The sequence below is a fragment of the Rutidosis leptorrhynchoides genome, chromosome 11, assembly GCF_046630445.1.
Source record: "Rutidosis leptorrhynchoides isolate AG116_Rl617_1_P2 chromosome 11, CSIRO_AGI_Rlap_v1, whole genome shotgun sequence".
Classification (NCBI taxonomy): Eukaryota; Viridiplantae; Streptophyta; class Magnoliopsida; order Asterales; family Asteraceae; genus Rutidosis; species Rutidosis leptorrhynchoides.
Window position 1 is genome coordinate 149,058,165 of NC_092343.1, and position 8,835 is coordinate 149,066,999.

Genomic DNA, 8,835 nt, shown 5'->3' on the forward strand with positions numbered 1-8,835 from the left:
AAACGATTCTTTATGTAAGATTAACGTACAACACGTGTTTAAAAGATATGCTTAATAAAAGGAACAAAACATTTTTAAACTGTATAATAACTAACTAATAATTAATTTAAATAACATAAGCAATTAATATGATGATACCTCAATAGACATCACATTTATCAGTTTATTTCAAAACACAAAATTCCGTTAATTCTTCTCTTATTATAGTACTAGCCTTTAAGAGCCCGTGCGTTGCACGGCAACTCTTAATCAAACAAATTGAAAACGTATATGTTATATCAATTATCAGTATAATAAAGAGAGTATCACAAGTATTCTTGTGGATGCAATAAACATAATATGGTTAAGTTTTTTTGCTTTACACAAAACACATAGATTAAGGCTACTAATTCCGACATTAGCAAAACACAAAACACATAACCAACAATAGCAAATTTATATGTAACTACATCACCAAAAGTTGCATAACTGAAACTTTGGTTTACACAAAAAACACAAAATTTAAGACTACTAAATCCGATATGTTAGTTGTTTATGTTGCAAATATATGTGAAATTGATGATTATCAACATGGAGATAAAGAATCTACCTAAACACCAACCTTGTATCTTACATCGTGTAACATAACACACAAACGTTTGCTTAGTCGGAATCCAATGAGACTTTTGTTACCTTCAATGCAATAGTCAATTGTTTATAGTAGTTTTTAGCAAGTGTAAAATATATAATAATGGCATGAGTACCTTCAATGCAATAGTCAATTTTTTATAGTAGTTTATAGTAGTTTAAATACCATTTGAATATACCTTCAATGCAATAGTCAATTGTTTATAGTAGTTTTTAGCAAGTGTCAAATATATAATAATGGCATGAGTACATATTATGATGAAGTTCGTTGCAACTAAATACATTGATTTTGTTATATTTGTTAGATTAGTTTACATCTAAAATAACCAAATTCAAGAGAACAAAAGACATACTTACTACCAATATGTTTACCGTTATATAAAGCATAAATTTGGATAAAGGGAAATACACTTGACACTAATCTATAAGTCCGTTGCACGGCAGGTATAAAATAGTATTCAAAACGTTAGTACTGATATCGGTTGATTGTATGGTATAATAAAGACGAAACCCTCCATTATTAAGAGCCCGTGTATTCCAACAGAATTTTATTTAGTTTGAAAAAAAAATCCACATGTAATTTAACAATTTAAGCAAAAACCATATGCAATAGTGTAAACATCCATAACATGTTAATTATCAAAATGAATGTACGTAAAACGGTTAAAAGATTGTTTGTGATTATCTCAGACGAATAATGTTAAATTAAAATGGCAAGTGAACGTAAAAGTGAAAATGAAAAATAATCAATAATAAAGTTAACTACACTATATTCAGGCAATATTTTGTTGAGTTGCAAAACAGAAATAACGTAAACAACACATCTCAAAAAGTCAATTTATGAAAACTAACATGCATTTGCTAAGTACAAATAATAGTATATCCAAGAATCAATATACATTTTATTCAAAAATGTTGTCTATCAGTTGCGAGAACACACATAAAAAATGTGCAAGTGAAAGTGAAAATTTAAATAATTAGTAAACTAAACTACACTATATTTAGACAATAATTTGTTGAGTTGCAAAACAGAAATAACCTGAACAACACAATTCGAACTATGAAAACTAACAGATATTGCATTTGCCAACTACAAATAATAGTCCTGCACTCATTTTAACATACTAATTCCATAAATAATTCAATAGACAAACTCTTTTTGTGTTGCGTTGGCCAAGCCTGATTCGCTTTAGTATGTATCAACATGTTGCTCATTTGATCCTATTCAACTCACAAAATCACCCATTTTGCCACTCCTACAAATAACAAATGTAGATGCAAACAAAATACATTCTTATGATATAAAAAACAAAACTAAAATAAATAGAATGCATTACAGCAGCGACCTGCTTTAACAGCCTGGGTTTGCAACGTGCTGTATGCCTGGTATAGTAGTGAAACACAGGTTGCAAACTAACATATACATACGAAATGAATAGCAAATCATGTATAGACATGTTTAGTTTCGAATTGTAATGTATGCATGATGATGTAGCGTGAGGGTACGAAATAGTATTATTTTTAATACAAAATACTACAAAATATGACACAAGTTTTATTAATTTACGGATGGGATATACCTAAACCTTGCTACAACACTATAGGCAGTGTACCTAATCGTAGAGTAGTGTAGTTTTTAGTAAGTCCGGTTCGTTCCACAGGGAGCTGGTGATACTTACTATATTTTTAACTATATTTATATAAAATATATATAATTATATAAGTAGTAATCTTATTATAAAAGGGGGGTTTTACCGTTTAATGACCGGTTTGTCGATTCTATATTTTAAGCGTAAAGATAAATGACGATAATTAAAGTGCGTAAAATAATGACAATAAATAAAATGACAGTAAATAAAATTGCGAGTAATAAAATGACAGTAAATAAAGATACGATGAGAAATATAATAAAAGAATTATGCTTATTTAAACTTCCGTAATCATGATGTTTGACGTGTTGATTTTAATTTATTACCATGGGTTAATTGTCCTTTGTCCTGGTTTATTTGATACGTCTATCTGGTTTTTGTCCATAATAGTCCATCGGTCATAAAAATAAAGTGAGAGTATCCTCGTCAAATTACCCTTATACCCGAAGTCAAATATTCCAACTGATTAAGGATTTAAACTGTGACGCAGTTATCACTTCTGTCAACAATTACACCAGTTATCACTGTATGTAATCCACCCCTGTTTTAATTAGTTTATGAATATTAATTCATCCACTTGATCAGAATGAATAATCAATTACCCAACCCAATTGATTAATTAAATGATTATAACAGATTCCATATGAACATCACTAAATAGGACAACCATAATCATTATTAATTATTAGGTTAATTAATTTGAAGATAGGTTCGACAGACTCCAATGAGTTGTCACTCAATTAGACAATACCCCCCATCTATTAATAGTCAATAGTTCAATTTCCACAAGTGTCGGTCTTTTGCCCAAACCTTAATTATGGTCCAAAGTTCAATAACCCCTTCTTAATATTTTAGCCCAACATCACGATTACTTCGGCTCAAATAAGCATAATAATAACTTAGTTACGATACATTAATGTAAAAAGGTTGAACATAACTTACAATGATTAAAAATAGCGTAGCGTTACACGGACAGAATTTCGACTTACACACTCAAACGATCTCTATCATAAATCTTATTATTATCATAATTTAAAATTAAAATTAAGATTATTGTTATATCTTATTAAGTTAACATTATGATAGAGATATAGAATATAGATATTGATAATTGATATTGATAAATAAGAAAAAGACAGAAAAAGGTGTGTTTTTACATTACGATTACAAAGCCTTTTATAGGCGAATTTAGAAATTGAATTTTCACTTATGACCCCTGAACTATGCTCAATTAACAACTTTTTATTATTTAATATTATTCTTATTATGAATTATTTAAATATTATATTTTATTCTTGTGCATAGTTGACTCGTAATTTTTACACCGTTGCGTCGAGCGTTGAGAGTTGACTCTGGTCCCGGTTCCGGATTTTCGAACATCCTTGCGTACAATTTTATATTTTGTACTTTGCGTTTTGTAACTTGTACTCTTGTCATTTTTAGACGTTCCTCATCAATAATTTGAACCTTTTTGATTGTATCTTGTACTTTTGAGCTTTTTGGACCTTTGTGTCTTCAATTCATCGTTTTCGCCTTTTGTCTTCGCACTTATTTAAAATAAACGGATATTACTTGAAAATGGAACAATTGCAACTAAAATCTTGTCTTTCTTGGGGGATTTTGCTATGAAATATATGTTCCTTTTTAGCCTTATCAATATCCCCACACTTGAGCGTTGCTTGTCCTCAAGCAATACAGTCTTGAAATAATATAATACATCACACGAATCACTTCTTTATTCTTCACACTTTGTACATCAGTGATTTTGATAGAGCGGTATAAACAATGATAGTAACGATATGGTTAAAGGTGGGTGTGTCATCCACAGTTGCCTTGGTTTAGGACAACGACACTTGCAATCAAATAGCCGATTTACTTTCGGTTTCCAAAGCAAAGTGCACATTTGAAAGGCGGTTTACAGTCCCACATGACTATAAAAATTTAGATCCTTTAAGGAAATTGGATCTTTATGAAAACATTTGATCTTTTGAAAATTCAAGCTAGATTTTACCCTAGACAAGTTTTCTGATTTGATCCATCATCGGTGTTGCAAAATATATTTGTGGATCAATATTTTGGCTAAAACTTTTAGGTTCGTGTAATCCACTGCTATCCCGGTATCGGAAAGTACACATCCAGTTTACTTGTTCCGTATATTATCTTTCGGTAAACTACCGTCCGGTTGTAAAGGAAAGCGATGAACAAGAAACTGTTAAGGCAATGTCCCGTGACATGCAGATGATTATGGTCTTTTAACGTGTCGGATGCTAGAACTATCCTTGGTAGGAGCGATAGTAAAGATCATCCTATGATTTTTCGGTCTGGCACAAGGTCCTGTCTCCGACCATGCTATGCAACCACCGTTCTTACGGTTGACACCCGATTTGGTTCAGGTGACCTAATGAATTCCAGGTGAATTCCTAGGATTTTACGTTCAATGGTAATGAACGCATTGAAAATGGGTTTTCAGAAAACAAATCGGTTTGTATTTTTGATCAAAATATTTTCTCGTTCAAGCTCGAGTTTAGATATCATTGAATTCCATGAGTTTGAATTCTCAATCTTTAAGGTCAATCTCAAGGATTGAGTAATATCAGTCTTAAAAGCTGATTTTTAATCTTTAAGGAGATTATCCTTTCTGGGGATCTGATTCATTAGTCTTATCAAGCTAATTTGCACGGTGCCTCCCCATTGTACGAGATAAATCCTTCTCATGGTTAGGATAAATCTGACCACATGGCGACCCTGTTTGATGCTGAGGTCCGTGGATTTCCTGCTGATTTTAGAGATGACTTTTCTAGATTTTTCGTCAACCTACGGCTGGTCTGGACGACAACTTCTTGACCTAAATCAAGAAGCGCGTGTCTTTTTCGGAAGACTTTACTTCCTTTTAATGATGGAATTGATTCATCGTGTAGATCCATCTTTCTTTCAAATATATTACAGTAAACCGGGTAAAACTGATTAGTATCATCCAAAACAAAAGTACCTGCAATAATCTTGTACAAAGATATGTGATAGATAATTTTTAATTGAATAACTTGGTACATTCTCCCCACACTTAGTTTCTTTCTTTGCCTTTTTATTCTCCTTTATTCCATTTTAAATGAATTCAAGCATTTTAGGTTGTTTCTCAATTTATGTCCTTTTCGAGGTAACGATAATTTCGATATTAACACCTAGTTTTCATCGTTCATAAATATGTATAAACATGATTTTGAATTCGTTTAGTTGAAAATTTTTCAAATTTTTACAAAATTTGGCAAATAAACCAAGCGTAAACCCGAGAGAATTTATAACCCTTCCCCACACTTGAGATCATGCAATGCCCTCATTTGCATGAAATCAGACTACAATTATAAATTCATGAGGGTGATTAGCGTAGAAAAGTGATTAAAAATACCGAGTTTGCAAACATATTGTTGTTATTTCACATTTGATATTGTCGTCAAAATTATTAGCTTTTGCTGAACTTAATGCTAGTCTTTGAAAGTGCGCTGTTTTACCCTGTTTTGTACATAACATAAAATACAAACATATATACATATTTTTGAAGTTTGGTATATAACCCCACGTTCAAAAATTTATAAAACATAGTATTTTTTGGCATACTTTAAATCAATAAAATTAAAAATAATGATAACAAAATTTTTCGTCCCGCCCTCGGGTAAAGCAATTTTGGTTCAACGACCTAATCTTCAACTCACGACGAATTTTAGAAATCTTTTTTTAACTTAATGAAATAAAGTACATTTTTGTTTTTAAAAAAAAAACACACAAAACATAAATTTTAAAAAGCATATTAATTTAATATAAAACCTACAAAACAAAAAAAAAATTCAGAATGGGGGAAGAAAACTAGTTCTTTAGTGTCTGCTAGCGGAAAAGACCAATCGGATTCCATTCTCGGAACTACACGAGAACAGAACAACTAATTCTAGACAGCATTTTCTTTTTAGAACATTTGAATCTCCCCACACTTAGGTAGATGTGGTGTCGAAATTGTGATTAACTTCATCGTCAATTTCTCTTGGACCATAATCAACTTGCATATCTGTGACTTTTGCTTTAAGCCAGTGACCAGCTTTTTCCGTAATATCCACAAATTCAACTAGCTTCGCCTTTTCTTTAGGCGACAGATTGGATACTAACCGGTTATATAACTTAAAGTTTCCCTTACTTTTAGCATCAATAACCCGTTTAAAAAGTTTCTTCATTGAACTGTTAATAACGGGGTTATTTAATTTCGTATCAACTATGGGGTTCTTTATTATCAAGTCATCATTAGGTGTTACTTCATTTTCCCCACACTTAGGCGTTCTATTATTGTTAAGCATTACCGTTGGAGTTGGTAGAACAACATGGTTCTTACCAATCGTTTTTGTCGGTTCAACGGTTTTGGTTTGTGGATATTTAGACTGTCGAATCATAAAGGTGATCGATTTCTCATCATTACTAAGTGTCATTCTACCCTTTCTTACATCAAATAACGCCCCGGTGGACGCTAAGAATGGTCGACCTAAAATTAGAGGAATGTTTGGGTCCTCTTCTATGTCAATGACAATGAATTCGACTAGAAAGGTTAAATTGCCTACTTGAATGGGTAGGTTGTCAGCAATTCCAACTGGGTGCTTAATGGTTTGATCAAGGAGTCGAACACTCATATCCGTTGGAGTTAACTCACCTACACCTAATCTCTTATATAATGAAAGAGGCATAACACTCACACTTGAACCTAAATCTGCTAGTGCATCATACATGACACAGTCACTAAGTAGACAAGGAACAATAAATTCACCCGGATCACCTACCCTAGGTGGAGGATTTGGTGGAACTGTCTTCACCGGGTTTACTTCTACTGTTTTTGTTTCTTGCACTTTTTTATTCTTCTTCTTCTTCTTTCCAGAGGTATCACAAACTTTATTACTTATTACTTGCTCATACTCAACTCCTTTTCTTGGAAACGGGATGGGTGGTTTGTATGGTGCCACCACTGGCTTTACATACTCGGGTGGTGGTGGTGTAACTTCTTCATTGTTACTCTCATCTAAAACCTTCTCATCTTCTGATGCTGGTTTTTCAGAATTTGTTGAAACCATATTAACATTTTCATTCCGAGGATTTACTTCAGTATTACTCGGTAGCTTTCCTTGTTTCCTTTCACTCATCAATCTAACAAGAGTACCTACTTGTTTTTCTAGATTCAAAATAGAAGCTTGTTGAGTTCTAAATGACTGATCAAACCTCTCATTCGTTTGGGTTTGAGTTTCAATAAATTGTGTTTGAGATTCAACTAGCTTAAATACCACTTCTTCCAGATTTGACTTCTTCTCGTCAGTTTGTTGTGGTGGTTTATACAAGCCAGGTCTTTGTTGATTGAAAGTGTTGTTTTGAGTTGGTTGGTTATTCGGACCTTGTTGGTTATACGAGTTATTGTCGGGTCCTTTTGGATTGTAAAGAATGTTTTGATTTCGATTGAAGTTTGGCCTTGGCGGTTGATAATTATTCTGATAACTATTTTCCAGCCTTTGGTTCATGTAGACAACATTCTCACGTTGTTCCATCGTTTGTTCAATGTGACAGTCTTTCATTAAGTGTGGTCCACCGCATTGCTCACAACTGATTCGTATTGCGTGAATATCTTTATTCATCTTTTCCATTCGTCTCTCGAAAGCATCTATTTTTGCGGAAACGGAATCAAAGTTATGGCTAGAATCGGCTCTAGCCGCTTTAGATGAACGATATATATCTTTCTCTTGGTGCCACTCATGAGAGTGGGAGGCTGTGTTATCAATAATTTTGTAAGCTTCAGTTGCGGTTTTCTTCATAATGGAACCACCAGCTGTTATGTCGATGTCTTTTCTTGTAGCAACATTGACACCTTGGTAAAATATTTGTACTATTTGATAAGTGTCTAAACCATGTTGAGGACATCCTCTCAACATCCTTCCGAATCTTGTCCATGCCTCATATAATGTTTCATTTGGCTTTTGCGCGAACGTAACAATTTCTCCTTGAAGTCTCACGGCTTTAGATGCCGGAAAGAATCTTTGAAGAAATTTTTCAACTAAGACATCCCATGTGTCAATCGCCCCTTCAGGTAACGATTCTAACCAATCTTTGGCTTCTCCCTTTAAAGTCCAGGGAAATAACATGAGATAGATCTGCTCATCTTCCACTTCTCGGATTTTGAATAGTGTACAAATTCTTTTAAACGTACGAAGGTGTTCGTTTGGATCTTCATTCGGCGCACCACTATATTGGCACTGATTATTTACCATGTGTAGAATTTGTCCTTTGATTTCATAATCTGGCGCATTAACTTCTGGCTTAATAATGGCGTGACCTTGGCCCGTGCGTGTGGCTCTCATTCGATCTTCCATACTTAGAGGTTCCGTTACTTCCATAATTGAATTTGTTGAATACGAATCACTAGAGGATTCTGATTTAATGGTTTGTGGCTCAGGAGGAATAATTAGTGGTTCAGGATCTTGGAATTGTCCTTGAATATGCTCCGGGTTCTTAATTGTGAAGTCGGGTTCAAAAGATGGATTATCGG

The 8,835-nt window shown here is 33.3% G+C and overlaps 1 non-coding gene across 1 annotated transcript; it reads left to right on the top strand.

Moving 5' to 3' along the window:
- Window positions 1–8,192: 8,192 nt before the first annotated feature.
- Window positions 8,193–8,299, top strand: LOC139879045 (small nucleolar RNA R71). Its single transcript, XR_011769898.1, has one exon. It is a non-coding gene; the product is annotated as a small nucleolar RNA R71 (small nucleolar RNA).
- The last annotated feature ends 536 nt before the right edge of the window (window positions 8,300–8,835 follow it).